The sequence below is a fragment of the Ranitomeya variabilis genome, chromosome 5, assembly GCF_051348905.1.
Source record: "Ranitomeya variabilis isolate aRanVar5 chromosome 5, aRanVar5.hap1, whole genome shotgun sequence".
NCBI lineage: Eukaryota > Metazoa > Chordata > Amphibia > Anura > Dendrobatidae > Ranitomeya > Ranitomeya variabilis.
In genome coordinates, this window is record NC_135236.1 from 205,881,219 (window position 1) to 205,907,328 (window position 26,110).

Here is a 26,110-nt window from a genome sequence, read left to right on the forward strand (position 1 = left end):
CAGTTAGACTATTAAATAAACTCCTCAGATCAGTATTTTTTGATGTTGTGCTCCCTTCCTCTATCTCAGAGAAGGCATCAAGAGCATCAGCTGCCCATGTCTCCCTATCAATTGTCCCGGATAGAAAACCCGCCATCAAAAAACTTTTTGAAAAATATCTCACAGAACATCAATAAACGTGTCCTACTTATATCTGCTCACCGTATATGACACTATAACAAATGCTATAAATAACACCGATAAAACTTAACATTTACTGATTTAGATAATAATAAAATTTACAACATACACGACCTAAAAACATATATGACTGCTATCAAAGATACAAGGTGCACACGTTCCCTATGGGACCAACTATCTGTTTCCTACCTTGCAGCGGAGGTTGGCACCCTATAAGACCTGCACATTGGCGAGAGGTTTTATCGCTCCTTAGAACATAGTCAGATAAGTTATTATTTTGTTCAGTTATGATATGGGTATGTCTCCTGATGAACCTACAAAGGGGAAACGCGTCGAGCAAAGCATACTCAAGGCTATAAGCTAGGCATAATTTAATGCTCTTACATACTTGGTCATACTTTAAGTCACGGGGTTAACGGCAATTGATGCACTTTATATGCACTATTTTTTGCACTTTTATTTTGCCTGCACTGTGTTATTACACTTTATCCCGCCTGCCATTATATGACAATCCAATACCTATTTGAGGGTTTAATAGGGAAAGACGACTAGAGCGGGGGCGCCATTTGCGCAGGATTATAGGGTGCCAACCCCCGCAGGCAGGTAGGGTGAATATATAGGTGCAGCCTAGGCTCAGATTGTGCAATACGATATACGAGTCAGTACTCGTTGCACGTCCTTTGCACCGAACCATAAGTGCAATAGTATCTCTTTATTGAGTACAATATTCCCCTAAGTGACTTTTCTATTTATGTTTTGTCTTGTCTGTCTGTAAGGTCTGCTGATTGTGTATTTTCCTCACGATAGGGCCCAACAGGGTCAGTTGGGGTTAGTCGACGGTGAGCGGGGGCGCCAATGTGCAGGTCTTATAGGGTGCCAACCTCCGCTGCAAGGTAGGAAACAGATAGTTGGTCCCATAGGGAACGTGTGCACCTTGTATCTTTGATAGCAGTCATATATGTTTTTAGGTCGTGTATGTTGTAAATTTTATTATTATCTAAATCAGTAAATGTTAAGTATTACTGAGAGTAACTGCTGCCTTTGTATTTGTTAGTTATACATTGTTTACCTACCATTCTTCCCTTTGTTTTATAATCTGGTTAGTAAATATTCATATTACATCATTTAATCTTTATGCGTGTCTGCTGATTGTTACAGTACCCCTTGTCCTGTAGCCGTCCCTCATCCATGTTTCAGATGTGTCAGTTATAATCACACACAGCTCTGCGGTGATATCAGGAGAACAGAGGACAGCCATTACACATCACACTGGTTACGCCCTTTCATGTAAAATAATCTCTGGAGATTCTAATGCAGACTTGTGTTCACCCCATGGTCATGATGTAACAGCACAATAGTTACTGCAGATTTGGGCATGACTAGAATATAAGACATGGTGTAACAAGAGAATAGGGACTGCAGTGTTTGCTGTGATTCCAGAATAAAACATAATGTAACAACAGAAAATTGAATGCAGCTCTGTGACTGGGACATAAGACTTGATGTACGAGGGGCATTCATTAATAATTTCCCCTGACCCACTTCCTGTGGACTGAGAGCAATGAAACTTGGCACAGTTATTAGTCCTTCTCTATTCTCTACATAGGTGCCACATAGGGACACACACTTCTCCCATCTCTTTACGCAACTGTAAACACCTTTCTTGCAGAGTTCGACAGGTTTCTCCAAAAGCCACACTGTGGTTCCGGAAATCAGAATCTCATCATCTGGAAAATGTTTGCCCTTCAAAAATAACTTCATTGTTGGAAAGAGGTGGAAGTCCGATGGTGCGAGGTCGGATGAATATATGGGATGCGGTAGAATTTCAAAGCCACAGGAGCATGCTTCCATTTGAGCAACATGAGAGATGTGGACTGGTGCATTATCTTGCAGAAGGCGGACAACTCTGGTGAGCATGCCACGTCTCTTGGCTTTGATGGCCTCCAGCAATTTACGCAGCAGTGAAGCATAGGATGCCCCAGTGATCATGGTACCCTTTGCTAGGAAATCCATCAATACTACTCCGTGCTGGTCCCAAAATACTGTGAGCATGACCAGGGTTGTGCACATGCCTTCTCTGGAGGCAGTGGGTCATGATGATTGGAGTTGAGCGAATTTGTTCGGATTTGGTCGCCAAATCTGAATTTGCCATATTCTTGCCATATTCGAACCCTATTCATGCCGAATGTATGTTTGATGATCAGTTCCAAACATATTCAGTAATTTCTATTCCCATTGACTCTAATGATGTTTGACTGTGTTTGACGAATATTGCAAAATAATATTCGATGCCGATCGTATTCGGAACCGAATCCGAGCAAATTCGCCCAACTCTAATGATAATTCTATTGCATCGAGTGGACTTTAGTCTCAGGATCATACTGATGGACCCAGCTTTTATCCTGTGTGATCAGTCTGTTGAAAAAGTCCTCCTGGTTTCCATGGCACATCGTCAATAGAGCCTGAGAGCATTTGACTCTGGAAAGGTGAGAGCAGTCCAAGAACCCAGCAAGCGGATAACTTATCCATGTGAAGATGGTCTTGGATGATTTTTTTTTCCACGGACCCCACACTAATCTTGACATTTTGGGCAAGGTGGCGAATGGTTATACTGCGATTTTCCAAAATCGTGACCATCCACTTGTTGGATGGTGTGTTCATCAATAGAAGAGTGGGGTCACCCTGGAATTTGAGCTGTTAGCACCAAAGACCGACCACATTTTAATTGATGATGCCAGTTCTTGACTACATCATGTGATGGGGAATCATCACCATAAACCTCTTTCATCTCATTGAATGTCTCCTTTGATGTGTGGTCTTTCAAGAAAAGGAACTTGATGACTGCTCTGTATTCCACTGGGTCTATATCAAACATCACACCATTTCAACTCCTATAAAATCAAGACCGTTATTAGTTCTGAGTTGAAAATTGGCTCTTAACCTATAGAGACTTATATCATTACACTTGTGCAGTTTCAGCGTCCTGTGATAAATAGAAGTGGGTCAGGGGAAATCTTTAATGAACGTCCCTCCAACAGCAGAATAGTGACAGCAGCTCTACTCATGCCTCTTGTGGCCCTATAAGGGTCCCGGCTTGTTAGTTTGACCCTGGCTGTTAGTGCTTTTACCAACTTTGGTAAAGAAAATTATGGACAGTAGCAAAAAGCACACATTTTTGCCATCTGTTCATGAAGTTACAAAGGGTTGTAAACCCAGGTGTAGACACGATTCTCCGGCTCTAAAACTAATCACCTTTTCCTGCTTCTTGAAAAAGGGGCAAATATTAGCATTGTCTCAACGTACAAATAGTTGCTTTCATGCAATATTACTGCCATATTTCTAGTCATCAACTCGCTAAAGAAAATTACCCTATCTTGAATTTCTTTTTATATAAATCAGTTGACAAGTTGACATTTCACTTTTTCTGATTTAAAACTCACATTTTCATGCTTTCGACAACTTTGACAGAAGCATGATTTCAAGGAACAGCTGCTAACTTCCTGGCTCTGTATCATTTCATGTCATGTGGAAACGTACTTTAAGTAACATATGCTGAGACAAGTTTATTTGCAACATGTACAGAGTGTGATCACATATTCTGGTACACTAATGTAAGAAAATAAATGGTGACATATGTGACCTGGAACCCCTGTGGTATCAGAAGTCATATGGCAGCATTAACAGTGTGTAACTCTGCCACGTCAGTGAAAGAAACCTGCTTTTTCTGATTACATAACAAAACGGCATAAATCAGAAGCAAGATTGGCATAATTCATACAATATCTATCACTTATATATGGCAGAAATGAGAAATGGTTCACCACTGATCTACTTCCTCCACATGGTCTGACCACTGGGACCCCCAAAGACATACCTCCCAACTTTCGAGGAAGGGAAAGAGGGACAAAGTCAGCGGCGTGTGCAGCGCGCCATGGCAAATTTTAGGCCACACCTCTGACTACACCCATTTCACAACTAGTCACGCCCCAACCACACCCATTTAGCACTTCTGATCACAATGTTTCGTAAACAATAATTATAAACAAAAAAATATGGCCACACATGACGCTCCATACTGTATAATGGCCACACATGACGCACCATACTGTATAATGGCCACACATGACGCTCCATACTGTATAATGGCCACACATGACGCTCCATACTGTATAATGGCCCCAAATGATGCTGCGTACAGTGTACTGGCCCCACGTGATGCTCCATACAGTATAATGGGCCAACATGATGCTGCATACTGTATAACGGCCACACATGATGCTCCATACTGTATAATGGCTCCACATGATGCTCCATATGGTATATTGGCCACACAGTGCTCCATACTGTATAATGGCCACACAGTGCTCCATACTGTATAATGGCCACACATGATGCTCCTTACTGTATAATGGCCACATGATGCTCCATACTGTATAGGCTACACATGATGCTCCATACTGTATAATGGCCACATTATGCTCCATACTGTATAATGGCCACACATGATGCTCCATACTGTATAATGGCTCCACATGATGCCCCATACTGTATAATGGCTACACATGATGCTCCATACTGTATAATGGCTCCGCATGATGCTCCATACTGTATCTTGCCCACACAGTGCTCCATACTGTATAATGGCCACACAGTGCTCCATACTGTATAATGGCCACACATGATGCTCCATCTATATATATAATTGTCTAAGGGTTTTTCCGTCTGTCTGTCTTTCTGTCTGTCTGTCTGTCTGACTGTCTGTCCTGGAAATCCCGCGTCTCTGATTGGTCGAGGCCACCAGGCCTCGACCAATCAGCGACGGGCACAGTATCGACGTAGATGTCATAATGGTTGCCATGGCGACGATGATGTCATAAAGGTTGCCTCGACCAATCAGCGACGGGCACAGTCTGCCGCGAATTCTGGAATCATCATTGTCCATATACTACGGGGACATGCATATTCTAGAATACCCGATGCGTTAGAATCGGGCCACAATCTAGCGACGGGCACAGCATGGCGACGATGATGTCATAAAGGTTTCCTAGACCAATCAGTGACGGGCACAGTCTGCCGCGAATTCTGGAATCATCATTGTCCATATACTACGCTACGGGGACATGCATATTCTAGAATACCCGATGCGTTAGAATCGGGCCACAATCTAGTACTGTATAATGGCACACATGATGCTCCATACTGTATAAGGCCACACATGATGCTCCATACTGTATAATGGCCACATGATGCTCCATACTGTATAATGGCCACACATGACGCTCCATACTGTATAATGGCCACATTATGCTCCATACTGTATAATGGCCACACATGATGCTTCATACTGTATAATGGCCACACATGATGCTCCATACTGTATAATGGCCACACATGATGCTGCGTACTGTATAATGGCCACACATGATGCTCCTTACTGTATAATGGCCACACAGTGCCCCATACTGTATAATGGCCACACAATGCTCCATACTGTCAAATGGCCACATTATGCTCCATACTGTATAATGGCCACACATGATGCTCCATACAGTATAATGGCCCCAAATGATGCTGCGTACAGTGTACTGGCCCCACGTGATGCTCCACACAGTATAATGGGCCCACATGATGCTCCATACTGTATAATGGCTCCACATGATGCTCCATACTGTATATTGGCCACACAGTGCTCCATACTGTATAATGGCCACACAGTGCTCCATACTGTATAATGGCCAAACATGATGCTCTATACTGTATAATGGCCGCATGATGCTCCATACTGTATAATGGCCACATTATGCTCCATACTGTATAATGGCCACACATGATGCTCCATACTGTATATTGGCCACACAGTGCCCCATACTGTATAATGGCCACACATAATGCTCCATACTGTATAATGGCTCCACATGATGCTCCATACTGTATATTGGCCACACAGTGTTCCATACTGTATAATGGCCACACATGATGCTCCATACTGTATAATGGCCACACATGATGCTCCATACTGTATAATGGCCACACATGATGCCCCATACTGTATAATGGCCACATGATGCTCCATACTGTATAATGGCCACATATGATCTCAATACTGTATAATGGCCACACAGTGCTCCATACTGTATAATGGCCACAAAGTACTTCATACTGTATAATCGCCCCACATGATGCACAATACTGTATAATGGCCACATAGTGCTCCATACTGTATAATGGCCACACAGTGATTCATACTGTATAATGGCCACACATGATGCGCAATACTGTATCATGGCCACACAGTGTTCCATACTGTATAATGGCTACACATGATGCTCAATACTGTATAATGGTCACACATGATGCTTCATACTGTATAATGGCCACACATGATGCTCAATACTGTATAATGGCCACACATGATGCTCAATACTGTATAATGGCCACACATGATGCTCAATACTGTATAATCGCCACACATGAAGCTGAGTACAGTATAATGGTCACACATGATGCTGCCTACAGTATAATGCCCACACAGTGCTCCATACTGTATAATGGCCACACATGATGCTCCATACTGTATAAGCGACCTGCTGCAGCTTGCAGTGTGCACATAGATGGACCTGCTGCAGCTTGCAGTGTGTATATAGATGGACCTGCTGCAGCTTGCAGTGTGTATATAGACGGACCTGCTGCAGGTTTTTTGAGCTGTGTCCCTGTTCTGGGGGTCTGTGATGCTCTGGGGGTCTGTGATGCTCTGGGGGGTCTGTGATGCTCTAGGGGTCTGTGATGCTCTGGGGGGTCTGTGATGCTCTGGGGGTCTGTGAGGCTCTGGGGGGTCTGTGAGGCTCTGGGGGGTCTGTGATGCTCTGGGGGTCTGTGATGCTCTGTGGGGTCTGTGATGCTCTGGGGGTCTGGGAGGCTCTGGGGGGTCTGTGATGCTCTGGGGGTCTGTGATACTTTGGGGGGTCTGTGATGCTCTGGGGGACTGTGATGCTCTGGGGGGTCTGTGATGCTCTGGGGGTCTGTGATGCTCTGGGGGTCTGTGATGCCCTGGGGGGTCTGTGATGCTCTGGGGGTCTGTGATGCTCTGGGGGGTATGTGGTCCTCTGGGGGTCTGTGATGCTCTGGGGGTCTGTGATGCCCTGGGGGGTCTGTGATGCTCTGGGGGTCTGTGATGCTCTGGGGGTCTGTGATGCTCTGGGGGTCTGTGATGCTCTGGGGGTCTGTGATGCTCTGAGGGTCTGTGATGCTCTGGGGGTCTGTGATGCCCTGGGGGTCTGTGATGCTCTGGGGGTCTGTGATGCTCTGGGGGTCTGTGATGCCCTGGGGGGTCTGTGATGCTCGGGGGGGTCTGTGATGCTCTGGGGGTCTGTGATGCTCTGTGGGGTCTGTGATGCTCTGGGGGTCTGGGAGGCTCTGGGGGGTCTGTGATGCTCTGGGGGTCTGTGATGCTCTGGGGGTCTGTGATACTTTGGGGGGTCTGTGATGCTCTGGGGGACTGTGATGCTCTGGGGGGTCTGTGATGCTCTGGGGGTCTGTGATGCTCTGGGGGTCTGTGATGCCCTGGGGGGTCTGTGATGCTCTGGGGGTCTGTGATGCTCTGGGGGGTATGTGGTCCTCTGGGGGTCTGTGATGCTCTGGGGGTCTGTGATGCCCTGGGGGGGTCTGTGATGCTCTGGGGGGTCTGTGATGCTCTGGGGGTCTGTGATGCTATGAGGGTCTGTGATGCTCTGGGGGTCTGTGATGCTCTGGGGGTCTGTGATGCTCTGAGGGTCTGTGATGCTCTGGGGGTCTGTGATGCCCTGGGGGTCTGTGATGCTCTGGGGGTCTGTGATGCCCTGGGGGTCTGTGATGCCCTGGGGGGTCTGTGATGCTCGGGGGGGTCTGTGATGCTCTGGGGGTCTGTGATGCTATGAGGGTCTGTGATGCTCTGGGGGTCTGTGATGCTCTGAGGGTCTGTGATGCTCTGGGGGTCTGTGATGCCCTAGGGGGGTCTGTGATGCTCTGGGGGGGTCTGTGATGCTCTGGGGGGTATGTGGTCCTCTGGGGGTCTGTGATGCTCTGGGGGTCTGTGATACTTTGGGGGGTCTGTGATGCTCTGGGGGACTATGATGCTCTGTGGGGTCTGTGATGCTCTGGGGGTCTGTGATGCTCTGGGGGTCTGTGATGCTCTGAGGGTCTGTGATGCTCTGGGGGTCTCTGATGCCCTGGGGGGTCTGTGATGCTCTGGAGTTCTGTAATGCTCTGGGGGGTATGTGGTCCTCTGGGGGTCTGTGATGCTCTGGGGGTCTGTGATGCCCTGGGGGGTCTGTGATGCTCTGGGAGGTCTGTGATGCTCTGGGGGTCTGTGATGCTATGAGGGTCTGTGATGCTCTGGGGGTCTGTGATGCTCTGGGGGTCTGTGATGCACTGGGGGGTCTGTGATGCTCTGGGGGGGTCTGTGATGCTCTGGGGGTCTGTGATGCTCTGGGGGTCTGTGATGCCCTGGGGGGTCTGTGATGCTCTGGGGGTATGTGGTCCTCTGGGGGTCTGTGATGCTCTGGGGGTCTGTGATGCCCAGGTTGTAGCCCCAGGCTGCTGGCTGATGTCGATGAGCATGGCAGATAAGAAGTGCCGCTTATTGCTAGATATATTGGTAATTGGAGACAGTAGGTCTGCTGCAGCACCAGGGTAATTACGGTAATATAGGAGCAGAGGCAGCAGAGTGCGTGAGCCCAGGCACACTGGCACACGGACACTGCCATCTAAGCAGTAAAGTTCCTGGTGTGCTCTCGGCCAGGGAGTGGTGAGCTGTCAGCTGTGATGGAGCCAGGGCCGGACTGGCCATCGGGCAGTTCTGGCAAATGCCAGAAGGGCCGATGGCAGTAGTGGGCCGCTCGAGTGTGCCGCTGTCGGCACACTCCCCACGCTGTCGCGGCACACTCCCGGCCCCGCATTCAACTATACCGGCGTCATAGACACCGGTACAGTTGAATGCAATGATGGAGGAGAGAGCGTCCACTGACGCTTCCTCTCCCATCATTCCCCGCTCTGCCTGCCGCTGACACTGCGGGTGCGCGATGACGCCATATCATCGCGCACCTGCTGTGTGACCGGGCGGGCAGACTGCATCTGCTGAGACCGGAGCAGCGCGGGGCACGAGGAGAGAGGTGAGTAGTGTGGTTTTTTTTTATCAATGATTGATGACTGGATTGTGGAGCTGGGGGGGGGCTGCCTGCATGCATTACATTCTGTGGGGGCTGCCTGCCTGCATTACATTCTGTGGGGGCTGCCTGCCTGCATTACAATTCTATGGGGGCTGCCTGCCTGCATTACATTCTATGGGGGCTGCCTGCATGCATTACATTCTATGGGGGCTGCCTGCATGCATTACATTCTGTGGGGGCTGCCTGCCTGCATTACATTCTATGGGGGCTGCCTGCCTGCATTACATTCTGTGGGGGCTGCCTGCCTGCATTACATTCTATGGGGCCTGCCTGCATGCATTACATTCTGTGGGGGCTGCCTGCCTGCATTACATTCTGTGGGGGCTGCCTGCCTGCATTACATTCTGTGGGGGCTGCCTGCCTGCATTACATTCTATGGGGGCTGCCTGCATGCATTACATTCTGTGGGGGCTGCCTGTCTGCATTACATTCTGTTGGGGCTGCCTGCCTGCATTACATTCTATGGGGCCTGCCTGCATGCATTACATTCTGTGGGGGCTGCCTGCCTGCATTACATTCTCTGGGGGCTGCCTGCATGCATTATATCCTATGGGGGCTGCCTGCCTGCATTACATTCTATGGGGGCTGTGCTGCATTATATTGTATGGTGGCTGCCTGCATTACATTCTATGGGGGCTGGCTGCATTCCTTTCCATGGGCCTGTGCTGCATTATATTCTATGGGGCTGGCTGCATGCATTACATTCTGTGGGGGCTGCCTGCCTGCATTACATTCTATGGGGCCTGCCTGCATGCATTACATTCTGTGGGGGCTGCCTGCCTGCATTACATTCTATGGGGGCTGCCTGCATGCATTATATCCTATGGGGGCTGCCTGCCTGCATTACATTCTATGGGGGCTGTGCTGCATTATATTGTATGGTGGCTGCCTGCATTACATTCTATGGGGGCTGGCTGCATTCCTTTACATGGGCCTGTGCTGCATTATATTCTATGGGGCTGGCTGCATTCCATTCCATGGGCCTGTGCTGCATTATATTCTATGGGGCTGGCTGCATTCCATTCCATGGGCCTGTGCTGCATTATATTCTATGGGGCTGGCTGCATTCCATTCTATGGGCCTGTGCTGCATTATATTCTATGGGGCTGTGCTGCATTACATTCTATGGGGCTGTGCTGCATTACATTCTATGGGGCTGGCTGCATTACATTCTATGGGGGCTGCCTGCATTACATTCTATGGGGGCTGCCTGCATTACATTCTATGGGGGCTGTGCTGCATTATATTGTATGGTGGCTGCCTGCATTACATTCTATGGGGGCTGGCTGCATTCCATTCCATGGGCCTGTGCTGCATTATATTCTATGGGGCTGGCTGCATTCCATTCCATGGGCCTGTGCTGCATTATATTCTATGGGGCTGGCTGCATTCCATTCTATGGGCCTGTGCTGCATTATATTCCATGGGGCTGGCTGCATTACATTCTATGGGGGCTGTGCTGCATTATATTGTATGGTGGCTGCCTGCATTACATTCTATGGGGGCTGGCTGCATTCCATTCCATGGGCCTGTGCTGCATTATATTCTATGGGGCTGGCTGCATTACATTGTATGGTGGCTGTGCTGCATTATATTGTATGGGGATGTGCTGCATTATATTCTATGGGGCTGTGCTGCATTATATTCTATGGGGCTGTGCTGTATTACATTCTATGGGGCTGTGCTGCATTATATTCTATGGGGCAGTGCTGTATTACATTCTATGGGGCTGTGCTGCATTAAATTCTATGGGGCTGGCTGCATTACATTCTATGGGGGCTGTGCTGTATTAAATTCTATGGGGCTGTTCTGTATTACATTCTATGGGGCTGGCTGCATTACATTCTATGGGGGCTGTGCTGCATTACATTCTATGGGGGCTGTGCTGCATTACATTCTATGGGGGCTGTGCTGTATTACATTCTATGGGGGCTGTGCTGTATTACATTCTATGGGGGCTGTGCTGTATTACAGTCTATGGGGGCTGAGCTGTAATGCTGGATACAGCTGTAATTATATGTTACATAGTCGTGTTACACTCCCCTCACTTCTTGTAGCCTACAAGTGTACAAAGATATTATACAGTCACCATGTGACAAGTGGGCCTGTGTGACTTCAAATGCCAGGGCTGAATTTTAGTCCCAGTCCGGCCCTGGATGGAGCGCAGACAGTACACTTAACTTTCCAGCAGCAGCAGCGTGTGCTGAGTGCAGGAGCCTCCCCTCTTGCCTCCCTTGTAACTTACCCTCCTCATCCTCCCTCCGTTCTCTACCATCGAGGAAATAAATCAGGGAGGAAGCGGAGAGAGGGAGACTGGAGTGGAGATCTCTTCCCAAAGTGTCTCTGATGGCAGGTGATCAGACCTGGCTGCGAGAGTAGCTGTGCTCAGCCTCTGCATGGTCACTGCCTGGAGTTTATTCTTCGCTGCTTCCATCCCATCCCTGCCTAATACAAGGGGGCGTGTCGGCTGCTTCTGCTGCGTGCAGGAGAAGCAGAGTCCCATGCGGGACTGCGGGGCACTGCCTCAGAATCGGGACACTCCCACAGTATGAGGGACGGTTGGGAGCTATGCCCAAAGATGCCGAGAATGGGAGAGGAGGTTGAGCTGCAGACCTGTCTGCCCCACTCATTCTCTATGGGAGTGCTGGAGATAGCTGAGCACTGTATTTAAAAAAGCTTGCAGAAAATCATTAAAAAAATAAGAATTTGGGTGCGGGTAACTTACTACATACAGTAGATGATCTAATCACCAATGTCCAAACTATATGAATGTCACTTCAAAAATACATGATCACCCTATTCGGTCTAACCTATACACAATAGCCGAAACAAAGAGATCCAGAGCTAGATAAGATCAACAAAGCTTTATTAAAGACAAATATATTAGTGCATTAGTGCACAAACACCCTAACATAAGGAGATAGGCTGAATAGTAATATGTACATTATGAAAATAACAATACTAGTAAAAACCACCGCAAAGTAATACATATATCCTCATGTACTGTCTGGTACAATTCCAGCTGCCTAAGCATACATAAAATGCATCAAATATATATATAACCAGAGACAGTACTGATAACTACCTGCAGCAAGTTCAGCGTCCCACCTCACCTCAACGCGCGTTTCGCAACCAGCTTCTTCACGCCCCCCATGAACAGGTGAACAATTAGAACTATTACAAGATTTCAAAAAGCTAAAAATTACAAAAACCTTGAAAACGATAAGAATTTGCCAATTAAGTTCCTGAGGGCAACTGACAGAATCACCACTGGCAGGGGATGGATTCTCTTGATCCGCTTCTGGTGTGGCATCTGCTGCTTGAGCCCACTGGTCTTCAGGCTAGTCTTGAGTCACATCTCTTTCTGGCACTACTAGTTGGGGAAAGGTCAAAACGGGCATGACTATGGCCTGGTTCACTCTTATCCAATTTGGAGGGAACTCACCAAGTACTATGCTGATCTTTTCCTCCACTTCTTCTATGGGCTGAGGAATGTTTTGATCTTCTATCCTCTCCTTCAGTTGGTCAGGACATGGTTTTAGATGATCCCTTTACACTGCCGCTGAGGTTTCCCCTCCATCTTTACTGATGAGGTTCACCTTGGTGTTATCAAAGTCTGAAGGTAAAATGGTGTAAGGCTCAACCTCCCACTGATCATCTAGTTTGTGCATCCTCCTCTTTCTTTTGAGAACCCGTTCTCCAGGTGACGAGGAAACTGCAGGATTATAGTTTCTTTCCTGCCTCTGTCTTGCTTGGGACAAACTTTGTTCCAGGCACAAGTCAATTACCACCTGGTTCATTTTCTCGCACATGCCATTTGTCTGCAGATGGTATGGCGTTGTTCTGATTTTCTTGCATCCATACAGGTTAAAGAACTCCTGGAACATTTCTGCCTCAAAGGCTGGGCCTTGGTCGGTGAGCACTTTTTCAGGGTAACCGTGTGGTCGTCAAAAATGTTTTTGCAACGCTTTGGCTGCCGTCTTCGCTGTTTGGTCTCTGACGGGCATGATTACCAGGAACCTTGAGTAATGGTCCACTATGGTGAGGGCATAGACATAGCCTGACTGGCTTGGGGCTAGCTTCGTGTGGTCCAAGGCTATCAGTTCAAGCGGCAGCTTCGTGATGATCGGCTGTAATGGGGCTTACTGGCTGTTACGGTCTTTCCTGCACAGGTTGCATGGGCCACTGTTGTGAATTCTCGAGCTCCCTCCTGTGGTCATGAATGGTACTTCGGTGAGTTCTGTCCGTGGACTCCCTCTGGTGGCTGTGAGTGGAGCTGCTGGTTCTGAGATTCCTTCTCCAGCTGCCCTCGTTTAGGGCTAGGCTGGATTCTCTATTTAACTCCACTCAGATCGTTACTCCATGCCAGCTGTCAATGTTCTAGTACTGGTTCAGATCTCTCCTGGATCTTTCTGAGGACCTGTCTACTCCAGCACAAGCTAAGTTCCTGCTTGTTCATTTGTTACATATGGTTTTTCTTGCTAAATTCTTGTCCAGCTTGCTTCCATGAAACTACCTCGCTAGCTGGAAGCTCTGGGGGTGCAGAGTGGCACCACCGCATCATGAGTCGGTGCGGGGGTATTTTTTGCACACTCTGCGTGGTTTTTGCAGCTTTTTGTGTTGACCGCAAAGATCCCTTTTCTATCCTCAATCTGTTTAGTTAGACTTGCCTCTCTTTGCTAAAACCTATTTCATCTTGTGTTTGTGATTTCCTCTTATCTCACAGTCAATACTTGTGGGGGGCTGCTTTTACCTTTGGGGAAATTTCTCTGAGGCAAGTGAGGCTTTGTTTCCTTTCTTTAGGGGCAGTTAGCTCTTAGGCTGTGAAGAGGCGTCTAGGCAGAGTCAGGCACGCTCCACGGCTATTTCTAGTTGTGTTTATAGGAGTAGGGTTTGCGGTCAGCAGAGTTCCCATTTCCCCAGAGCTCGTCCCGATTCCGTGTTTAATTATCAGGTCATTTCTGGTGCACCTAACCACCAGGTTCATAACAGGCCACATTCTCAGCACCATTTCTCAATAGCTTTCCTCATGCCAATCCATTAGAATCCTTCACGAAGTAGGACCTCCAACTTCTAAGACCATTGGCGCATCCCGCTTCGGGACTACCACTTGCCAGATCAGTTCATGAGTTGATGTTCCTTCGACACAGCTTACACTCATAGATGAACAGATTGGCCTTCTTTTTCCACAACTGTTGGGTCTCTTGTGGAGCATCTGGTCCAGGGTGCGAATCAGCTTGCATCAACAACTCCTTTACTAGACGGACTGCCGGGTCACTATCCTGCATCTCAGCCCAACCATGGTGGGGCAACGGGTTAAGAGTGGCCTCTTGGATGACATAGCGCTTGTTCCTCACACAATGACAGCACTGGGCCACCTCGGGGCGGTGGAATGTTGGTAACTCGATTTCTTGTAGCTCTTCTGGGTCTTCTCTGTCAAAAAACAATCTCAAAATCACCGTTAAAGCATTCCAGAGTTATTACCTCATAAAGGGACAGTGGTCAGAATTGTAAAAATTAGCCTGGTAATTAACGTACAAACCACCCTCGGGGGTAAAGGGGTTAAATGCACAATGTGAATTGATTTTGCTGAAATCACTTTGCTTGGACAGTTAAACATTTAGTTACATTATGACTATGGGCCCCTTCATAGTAATATACCTTGTGTCCCTACTTACCAGTATCTCCCATGCGACAGTCCTCTTATATTTGTGGCAAAAATGAAAATTCTTTAAAACTCACCTTACCCTGCTCAGCGAGGTCTCCTTTCTTCTTGCTTCCTGCAGTCTGCACTCTGCACAGGCAGCACAGTAGAGTCAATACATAGCGATGCTTATATTGAGTGCAGACTGCAGGACTTCTATGTTTTTGCTCTCTTTGCAAATCTACAGGGCCACATATATAAACGGCTGCCACTGGCAGTGCCCTACTCGGCACTTTCCTTACCGCTAACAGCTTGGGGCACAGCCCTCACCTACCCTACTAGAAACGCCTAAGGCTGAGACCTACATCAATCAGCAGACCAGAGAGTTGTTTACCAGTGTTAAAATGGAGTAGCGGTGGAGCTTTATCATTACTGCTCCAATCATTCCCTAAGCGAATGCTGGAGATATCTAAATGCTAGTACTCCACTGTTGCTTTAATCACATGGAGGATCTCAGCCGTCGGACTCCCACCATCTAGTAGTTATCACCTATAGCTTAATCTTACAAGAAAATCCATGTTAATTAAACCTGTCAGAAACGTTACCCCCACCCCCTAAATCATTAATATGACTGTATAGCCCTTTAAGAGAGAAGTACAAGTGTAGCCAAAGTGCTGTTTTAACAGTGAGAAATTGCACTTTGAAGTGCACTGAGACATCCTGATGCACTTACAGCTTCTTAGCCTCCGCTCTGTTAGCGAGCTAGCAGCCTGGCTGAATGACAGGCCATTGGCCAGTGAACCAGAGCTAATGGCCTGTCAATCAGCCAGACAAGGGTGTTGCTGGTTCAAAAATACAGAAGAGGCTAAAGAGCTGTAAGTGCACCGTCACTGTCCAATGAATTTCCAGACCTCAACTTCATAATTCTGGTTCTTTCTGTTGAAGCACTTTGGGATCATAAAGATATTAACTGGCTTATCTTGTAAATGGATATATAGTCATATTAATAGTTGTGGGGGTGGGGTAAAGTATATGACAGGCTCCTTTTAAAATAATTTTATTTTGCTTAGCTCTGTTCTGTATTCCAGACACTTATTGGCCATTGCACATAATAAATTCTGACTCTAAATGATTAAATATGTTGACATAATATAATAATACGTTTGCATTAATTCTTATTTACATAAAGACATACGAGCTCTCCCAATGCAGATACAATAGACTATTACCAGTGGATCTGATTTATCTTCTATAGCAAAGGCGGCATAGGTTAATTGATGATAAGTACAAAGCTATGCGCTGTATTATGTCAGCAATAAATGAGATAAATGAATATATCACTGCTTAATCCCATCTGACCTCAGAAAGCAGTAAACAGGACTATCGATCAATGTCTTGACTCTAAAATCAGGTAGTTAATCTTGGCAGGAGGATTGGCATGTGCACAGAATCTCCCTGCTGTTGCTGCTGCTGAAACCCTGAAAAATGGTTGCTACTTTTCCAGAACTACTTGTCACAGGAGTAATTGTGTATTTATTGGATGTACTCTTACAGACTGTAGTCAAGAAGACCAAATGTTCCAGGCTGTACAAGCCATTGCTCTAACCAAGCTTTGAAAACTCAGAAAGCAAACACGGCAGCTCACTTTGCATGCAGACGATTGAAAGGGGTTAAAGCAAGGTAAATAACACTTAAAGGGGTTATCCCCTATCAGAAAAGTTGTCCCTATATGCACAGCTTGCTGTAAAAAAAAATTAAACTAAGCGTTACTTACTTTCCTTGGCATCTACTACAGTGTCTCCGCCACTGTTCCGGTCTCCGTTATTTGGCACAGGAGTGATGTGGTATTGACATTGCTGCAGCCAATCACTGACAGCCAATCACTGAGCTCAGTAGCTGCAGTGGTTATGTCTGATCAACATTGCTGCAGACAATCATTGAGCTCAGTAGCGGTAGTGGTTATGTCTGATCAACATTGCTGCAGACAATCATTGAGCTCAGTAGTGGTAGTGGTGATGTCACATCAACATAGCTGCAGACAATCACTAAGTTCAGTAGCTGTAGGTAGCTGTAGTGGTGATGTCTCATCAACATTGCTGCAGCCAATCACTAAGCTCAGTAGCTGTAGTGGTGATGTCACATCAACATTACTGCAGCCAATCACTGAGCTCAGTAGCTGCAGTGATTATGTCTGATCAACACTGAGCAGCTCATACCATTTACACAGGAAAGCCACTGAGCTCATTGCTGGACAACACCTTTAATTTTATCATATGACGAATTTATATACTTCTAGAAAATCTTCTACTTTAATTATTTATTATTTTAAAGATTCTATGATGAATAAATGGAATATTCCTAGTCATAATGTCACTTAGCTCATTACATGCAATCTCAGTTGTGGTGACATCCTTCCTACCTATCAGTAGCTGCAACCTATAACTACGAGTCCATTTAACAGTATTTCAATATTAAAATGGCAATATTTATACCCCATCCGTACTGGTATAATTTATACTCTATATGATGGTTTAAATATCTCAATTATTATGTATATTCAGGATGTTGTGGCATTTTTTGTTGCTTTTGTGTGAAAACAAAACATACTGAAGGAAAAAAATGTAAGCAAAGTTTAGTGCAGCGGGGCTGGTGCAGTCGACAGATAGGCAGTGACTACAGAAAGTTCAACATATGCAGTGTCGTTATTGCAAACTCACATACAGAAGTGATATCCTCCAGATCACAGCCGGATTTCCATATATACAGTCCGTGTTCCAAACCCATTGCCGTGGACAATGACACAGCCGTGTTCTTTTGGTTGCGTCAGCTGCCTTGAGTTCCCTGGCTCTATGTTAGCTCCACACAGACCTGGGTTGCACAGAGCCTGCTGCTCTGCAGCTTGCAAACTCCAAAACTGTCTCACCCAAGGCAAAACTGACAGATTTAAATGGAATTGTGGCCATAGAGCCACTTTAAAATACGGAGAGGAGAGAGAGATTCGCCCCACTACCAAATCTGCAAATCCCTCTAAAAATAAAAGCCCTTAATGGGTTTTCCTAAACATCTGACTGAGTCACTACTTGGATCTAATCCATACTTTCTTTTATTTTGCATTGTGACTCACAGGCATTCTGCTGTGAACACAAGGCACTCCTGTGGCTTTAATAGGACTCTGTCTGCATCTTGGGGGACACATATCAACCCTCGCATATGATCCCCATTGCAATAGACAAAGACCGTGTTCACACATTGCATTTGAACTGCAATTTTCAAAAAAATGCAGTGACTGTATCACGTTTATGAAAAATTGGAAATGCATCAAATGAAGGCTACCTATGGGTATGTTCACATGTACCTTTTTGATACATTTTTTTTCTGCATGAAAATTACGGGCTATAGCCATAAAACAGCAGCTGAAGTTACGTGCATTTTTTATGCATTTTTAGTAATGAACCATTTTGATCTCATTGGAAATTTTTTTTATTAAAAATACTCATCTGATAGAAAGGATATGCTGTTTAAAAAAAACAGTACCACAGATAAAAAAAAAAAAAGCAAGGAAAAAATGCATCATGTGAATGATATTTTCCAAACATAATTCATTTTGCTGTTACTTTAAAATGCTGTGCTTTAATTCTGCATGAAAAAAGCAATGAAAAAACGCACATAAAAACTAAGTGTGAGCAAGCCTTAAGGTCTTTTCACACTGTATCTTTGATTTCTGTTCATCATATGTCCCTGTACGGTAAAGGAATCCACAGTCCCCTCTTCACCAGACAGAGGCTAATTTGGTCTCCATTTTGGGTATACATAGGGGTTTTGGTCTTTTTGACTGTCCCATACAGTGGCATTCTATGAATACAGGTATCGCACAGTACTATTGTGTTGCACTGTATTCTTATGTGTGAGAGATGTTACAATACAACATTTGTCACAGCTTTCTATTGAATGTATATATCAAGAGGTTTCCTGGCATATGTATTTAACTGAAGGAAAAATCCAGAATGATATAAGCCTAATTAATCCCTTTACACCGAGGGTGGTTTGCACGTTAATGACTGGGCCAATTTTTACAACTCTGACCACTGTCCATTTATGAGGTAATAACTCCGGAACGCTTCAACGGATCTTGGCAATTCTGAGACAGTTTTATCATGACATATTGTACTTCACGTTAGTTGTAAAATTTCTTTAATATAATTTGCGTTTATTTGTGTAAAAAAATGGAAATTTGGCGAAAAATTGGAAAATTTTGCAATTTTCAAAATTTGAATTTTTATGTCCTTAAAACAGAAATATTTCACACAAAATAGTTATTAAATAACATTTCCCACATGTCTACTTTACATCAGCACAATTTTGGAACCAAAATTTTTTTTTCGTTAGGAAGTTATAAGGGTTAAAAGTTAACCAGCGATTTCTCATTTTTACAACAAAATTTGCGAAACCTTTTTTTTAGTGACCACCTCACATTTCAAGTCACTTTGAGGGGTCTATATGGCAGAAAATACCCCAAAGCGACACCATTCTAAAAACTGCACCCCTCAAGCTGATCAAAAGCACATTCAAGAAGTTTATTAACCCTTCAGGTGCTTCAGAAAAGCAAAAGCAATGTGGAAGGACAAAATGAACAGTTCACTTTTCAGTCACAAAAATGATATTTTAGCAACAATTTTTTTATTTTCACAAGGGTAAAAGGAGAAAAAGAACAGATAAAGTTGTTGTGCAATTTCTTCTGAGTACGCCGATTCCCCATATGTGAGGAAAAACCACTGTTTGGGCACACGGCAGAGCTCTGAAGGGGAGGAGCGCCATTTGACTTTTTCAAACTAAAATTGGCTGGAATTGAGATCGGGTGCCATGTCGCGTTTGGCGAGACCCTGATGTGCCTAAACGGTGGAAAACCCCCACAATCAACCCCATTTTGGAAAATAGACCCCCTAAGGAACTTATCTAAATGTGAGGTGAGCACTTTGAACCCCCAAGTGTTTCACTAAAATTTATAACGCCCAGGCGTGAAAATAAAAAATCATATTTTTTCCACAAACATGATCGTTTAGTCCCCAATTTTTTATTTTCCCAAGAGTAACAGGAAAAATTGGACCCCAAAAGTTGTTGTCCAATTTGTCCTGAGTATGCTGATACCCCATATGGGGGGAGGGAACCACTGTTTGGGTGCACGGCAGGGCTTGGAATGGAAGGAGCGCCGTTTTGAAATGCAGACTTTGATGGAATTTTTTTTTCCCAAGGCTAACAGGAGAAATTGGACCCCAGAAGTTGTTGTTCAATTTGTCTTGAGTATGCTAGTACCCCATATGTGGGAAACAACAGTTTGGGCACACGTTTTGAAATGCAGACTGATGGAATGGTCTGCCGGCATCATGTTCCATTTGCAGAGCCCCTGATGTGCCTAAACAGTAAAAAAAAAACACAAGTGACATCATTTTGGAAACTAGACCCCCAAGGAACTTATCTAGATGTGCCCCTTTTTGGAACCAATCTACTCTTTTCTGGAAATCTAAGTAAATTAGTAGTGCATGGAGGTGTGGTACATTTTGAAGCAATCTTTCATACACAGGCCAGGTTTGTTGGGGCAGGTGTCACATTGATAAATGGTGTCCTTGCGTATTCCCCTTTTGTAACACACTCAGCACCTTTTTTGTGGCTTACCTTTTTTTTCAGTTGGCGGGACCACCCCCGGGAAATGCTGACCTGCAACTTCAGTTCCGGAAGTACTGGGGCCCGCTCCTTCCTGAGTGCCAAATATCAGGGCCTTAACCACTACCTCCTGGAACTGAAGGTACAACTTATCAGTGAGCGTGCACATCGTGACAGCAGGAAAGTGTTGAGCATTGTCATTTGTACAATGTGCATGGACAGCTTTTTGTACCACACCTTGGCCTTTCTCAAAGCATTGTACAGTTGGAGGAGCTGATCAACGCCCCCCATGTTTTTGTTGTACCCCAGTACACAGTCCGGTTTGCTGACCTGTGTAGAGGTACCTCGTACAGTGCTGAGGGCGCTGCCATCACCGTGTATGGTGGTCAAGAGAAGGACATCCCTCTTTTCCTTGTACTTGACCACCAGCAGGTGGTCGCTACAAAGGGCTCTGTTGTCACCCCTTCTGAGCATCTGCACAAGTTGCGTTTTCGGGAGGCCTCACTGATTTTTGTGGACAGTACCGCACGATGCGGTACATTGCGCAGAGAGGGATTTGAAAAGTGGGATGCTGGAATAAAAGTTATCGGTGTAGAGGTGATAATGATAACCTTTATCCAGCAGTGGGTGCACCAAATCCCACACAATTTTCCCACTCACTCTCAGAACAGGGGGACACTCAGGGGGTTCAATCCTGGTGTCCTTTCCTTCGTATACTCTAAAGCTGTAGGTGTACCCTGAGGTATTCTCACACAGCTTATAGAGTTTGATTCCGTACCTGGCCCTGTTGCTGGGCAGGTACTGACGGAATCTGAGCCTTCCCTTAAAATGAACCAAATACTCATCCACGCAGATGCCCCTTTGAGGCACGCACACTTCAGAAAACTTTTTGTTGAAGTGTTCGATGACTGGCCGAACTTTGAACAGCAGGTCAAAGTTGCGGTCATCTCGTGAGGGACACTGCATTATCGGTATAATGCAGAAATTTGTGGATGGCCTCAAAACGCGTCCGTGCCATTCGGAACAATGGAGTGTTGTATAAAATATCAAGTTCTGGTTCTTCAGGATCCCCATGTGAAGGACCAGGCCCCAAAGCTGCATCATTTCAACTGCGTCTACAGGAGACCAGTTAGAAAATGATGAACTGGGGTTTTGCACCAAAAATTACCGAATATGTAGACTAGTTTGGCCCACCGTGATGTTAATAAAATCCTCAGAGAAAAAGACTTTTAAAAAGTCTATTTCTGGGATGCCGGTGGTGTCAAACTTGATTCTTGATTGTGCCACAAAATCATGAATCACACTAATTGGAGAACCATGAGTCAAAAAGTTGCCAAAAACAATTAGAGCAAAAAGTACAAAATTTATTAAAGATACATCAATATCAGGATAAAATATTACCAATTACAATAAAGTAACAAAGTGACTAAATCCGTGGATACAATGGTGAACTGAGAACACCAGTACGAGACATAGAAATTCTAAGGTGTGTAGACATGTGATACATATGCTGTCACAAAGTGTGCACTGAAGACTATCTGCCAAAAACAGGCAGCCCAGCAGAAAAATATGGTGGTATAATAAAATGCAAAAGTGCTACAAAAGTAGCCGGGAGCCAAAGCACACACAATACAAGTAAAGCAATTAATTACCCATGTGGGATGATATGGAGGTCCCGTCCGGAGCCCAGTCACATACCCCAACGCGCGTTTCGCGTTTGAACGTTGCCGCTTCCTCCGGGGGCGTGGCTTAATTGAGGTCTCAGTCCCATATAAATAGCGGTCACATCCGATCATGTGACCAAGTGAAACAAGTGAAAAATGCATATGCGTGAACCGCAAAGCCAGCACTGTGCGTCCCAAGCCTCACTCCCGTGACGTCGACGCCGGTCATGTGAGCGGGCGGGCGCCACGCCCACAACACATGACACGGGACCGCGGCACAGGAGGAGGCCGAGAAGTATCACAGGCCAGCATATGCGGTAACTATAAAGTGACAGTGCTAAAGAAAGTGCAACAGTGATGAATGATGAAATACTAATATTTAAATAATATTGTGATTATATTATATAGCGCTAAATAATGCGCATGCGCAAATGATAAATATAAGTGATAGAATCCCCGAAGCCCAGTCTCCAAGATCCCATAATAGATGTCGGTACTACAACCCACCCATGACCGAGATCTAAAGTTCAAAAAGGGAACTGGACAGGGGAATGAATATTAAGAAAGTGTGTACAATGCAAAGAGAATTTTGCAGTAAATGGTAATGACAACAATTACAAAGATAAAATATCCCAGCGGTGTACATAAGCGAGCCCGTAATTGAGGACATCCAAAAAAGGACACATTCTCCAATAGATAATATAGAACAATTAGCCATAAAACAATATGTGACAAATCTTCAATTGATTATTTCCACAAAGACCATTGTTCACGGTTTTATGTATACACAAATTTCTCACGGTTATAATGTCCACTCTAAATTCTTTATGATGCTTAATGTTGAAGTTTGTAGGTCTTCGGTTCCACTCCAACTTCATATTAATGTCCACAAAAAGCAGACATCACATGGACACCGTCGGGAAAAAATACACACTAAAATATGAGACAAAGACACAAAATTAAAAACTGATATGGCATGGTGGGGATAACAGGAAAAAACAGAGGAAAAGGAAAAATAAGCTTGCATATCTCAAAGATAAGAGGAAAAGCCATGTGCCTCATTGAGGCCTATGGGCGTCATTGTGCCCAATATGGAGATCCAGCGACACTCTCTTTGTGCCAGAATGCGCTTGATATTTCCGCCTCTAATGCCACATTTAACAAGGTCAATACCACGTACCATAAAGGATTTCGGGTTACACCCATGAAGCTGTCGAAAATGACGTGGTATTGTTTTCAAATGTGTCACGTCTGTCTCACTTGCAGCCGCCAATATATCCCGCACATGTTCCCGAGTACGGGTGCCCAAACGACGAGAGATTAGACCAATGTAGATCTTTGGGCAACTGCATGTAGCGTAATATACCACATGAGTGGTATTGCAGGTTATATGGTAATTGATAGAAAAGATTTTTTTACCATCCGCAGATTCAAAGGTAGCAGTGCGACAGACATTAGAACAAGAGACACAATCTCCACATTGATAACAGCCATGAGGTGGTCCACCAGATTCAAAATTTTATGTATGTATCTTGGGGACATAGTGACTTGACACCAGCAGATCTCTAAGATTTTTACTACGTCTTGCGGTCATTAAAGGACATTTAGTCAGACATTTAGACAGCAGTGGGTCACTATGGAGAATGCTCCAATGTTTTTGGAGACAGTCCCTCATAGTAGACCACTCACCATTGTAGGTAGAAATAAATCTTACCACATTTTGCTGTTCAGTGGTTTTAAAGTTCTTTTTACCAGCGCATAACAATTCATCACGCGGTACATACTTAGCTCTTAAATATCACTTATTGATGCTTCTATTGCTATACCCCCTAGTCTGGAACCTGACTTTCAAGTCAGCTGCCTGAGCTTCAAATTTGGTGGTGGAGGAACAGATCCGCTTCATCCTAAGATGCTGACCAACTGGGATGGCTTTAATTGTACTGTAAGGATGGCTTGATTCAGCATGTAAAAGTGAGTTAACCGACGTGGACTTCCTAAAGACATCTGTCTGCAGAAAACGGTCACCATCGACCTCAATCTTGATGTCCAGGAAGTCCACCTCAGTCTTACTCACCTGATACGTCAGTTTGATATTATACGTATTCTCATTGAGCTGATGCATGAACTCATGTAAGGCCACGTCAGGTCCTTGCCATATGATGAACAAATCATCAATATAGCGCAGCCAGCACTGCACATGGTCCGCGGCCCGCGGCCCTCCCCCGCCAAAGACCTCCCTTTCCCAATACCCCAGGAAGAGATTGGCGAAAGAGGGCGCACAGGCCGCGCCCATGGCAGTGCCGCGCTGCTGCAGGTAAAAAACATCCTTAAAAACAAAAAAGTTTTTAGTCAAGATAAATGTCAAGAGTTCCATGATCAGCTCACAAATAGCCCCATCCCAGTTGCTGGCATCTAGGAAGAAGCGGACCGCCTCCAATCCGTCCCTATGACCAATGCAGGTATATAAGGATTGTATATCTGCGGTAACAAGACACATGTCCTCCTCCAATTGTATCCCATTGATCCGACGGAGGACGTCCGACGTGTCCCTGGCATAAGAAGGGAGCGACTCAACCAACGGTTTTAAATAGTAATCCACAAATTTACATATGGGGTCGCTCAACCCCCCCATACCAGAGACTATCAGACGGCCTGGTGGGTCAATGGGATTTTTATGGATCTTAGGGATGAAGTAGAGTGTTGGGACCCTAGGAAACTTGGTCAGTAGGCCATCCAACACGTTTGGGAATAATGCCTCTGTCATGGGCATCAACCAAAATCCCCTCCAACTCATGTGAGAAAGCATCAGTGGGATTATGATCCAGTTTTTTGTACGTTTCCTTATCCCTAAGGTGTTTAAATGCCTCCCTCTCATAGAGAGCACTAGGCCAGAGAACCACGTTTCCCCCTTGTCTGCCGGTTTAATGAATATATCATCATATTTTTTTAGTTGTTCCAAGGCCAGTCTTTGTTTAGATGTTAAATTATCATGTTTACGCCTTGTTGAAATTTTTTGAAAATCCTGCAGGACCATCTTAGTAAAAATCTCCACTGCCGGACAAGCAGACAAGGGGGGAAACCTGGTAGATCTGGGCCGACAATCATGTGGGAAGGTACCTACCACTCCCGATGTCTGTTCATCCAAGAGATCCTCCAGTGCCATAAGTGCCTCCCTCTCCACATCATCACTTGTAGACAAGTGATTATCCCTCTCAAATAATTTCTTAAAATCAATTTCCTTGAGAACAAGTATAAGTCCTTGGTAGCTGTGAAGAGATTGAATTTGTTAGTAGGGGAGAAGGTCAAACCCCTCTGTAAAACATCCAATTGGTCATTAGAAAGCACATGATGAGAAAGGTTAATTACCTCAAGACCTTTATTGCTTTTTTTGTTTTGTTGAGTGGCTTGAGTGTTTTTACGCTTAGCCCCACCTCTCTCACGATTAAAGCCAGGCCGTCCGATAGTCTCTGGTATGGGGGGGTTGAGCGACCCCATATGTAAATTTGTGGATTACTATTTAAAACCGTTGGTTGAGTCGCTCCCTTCTTACATAGTTACATAGTTACATAGTTATTAAGGTTGAAGGAAGACTGTAAGTCCATCTAGTTCAACCCATAGCCTAACCTAACATGCCCTAACATGTTGATCCAGGGGAAGGCAAAAAAACCCCATGTGGCAAAGAGTAACTCCACCATGGGGAAAAAAATTCCTTCCCGACTCCACATACGGCAATCAGACTAGTTCCCTGGATCAACGCCTTA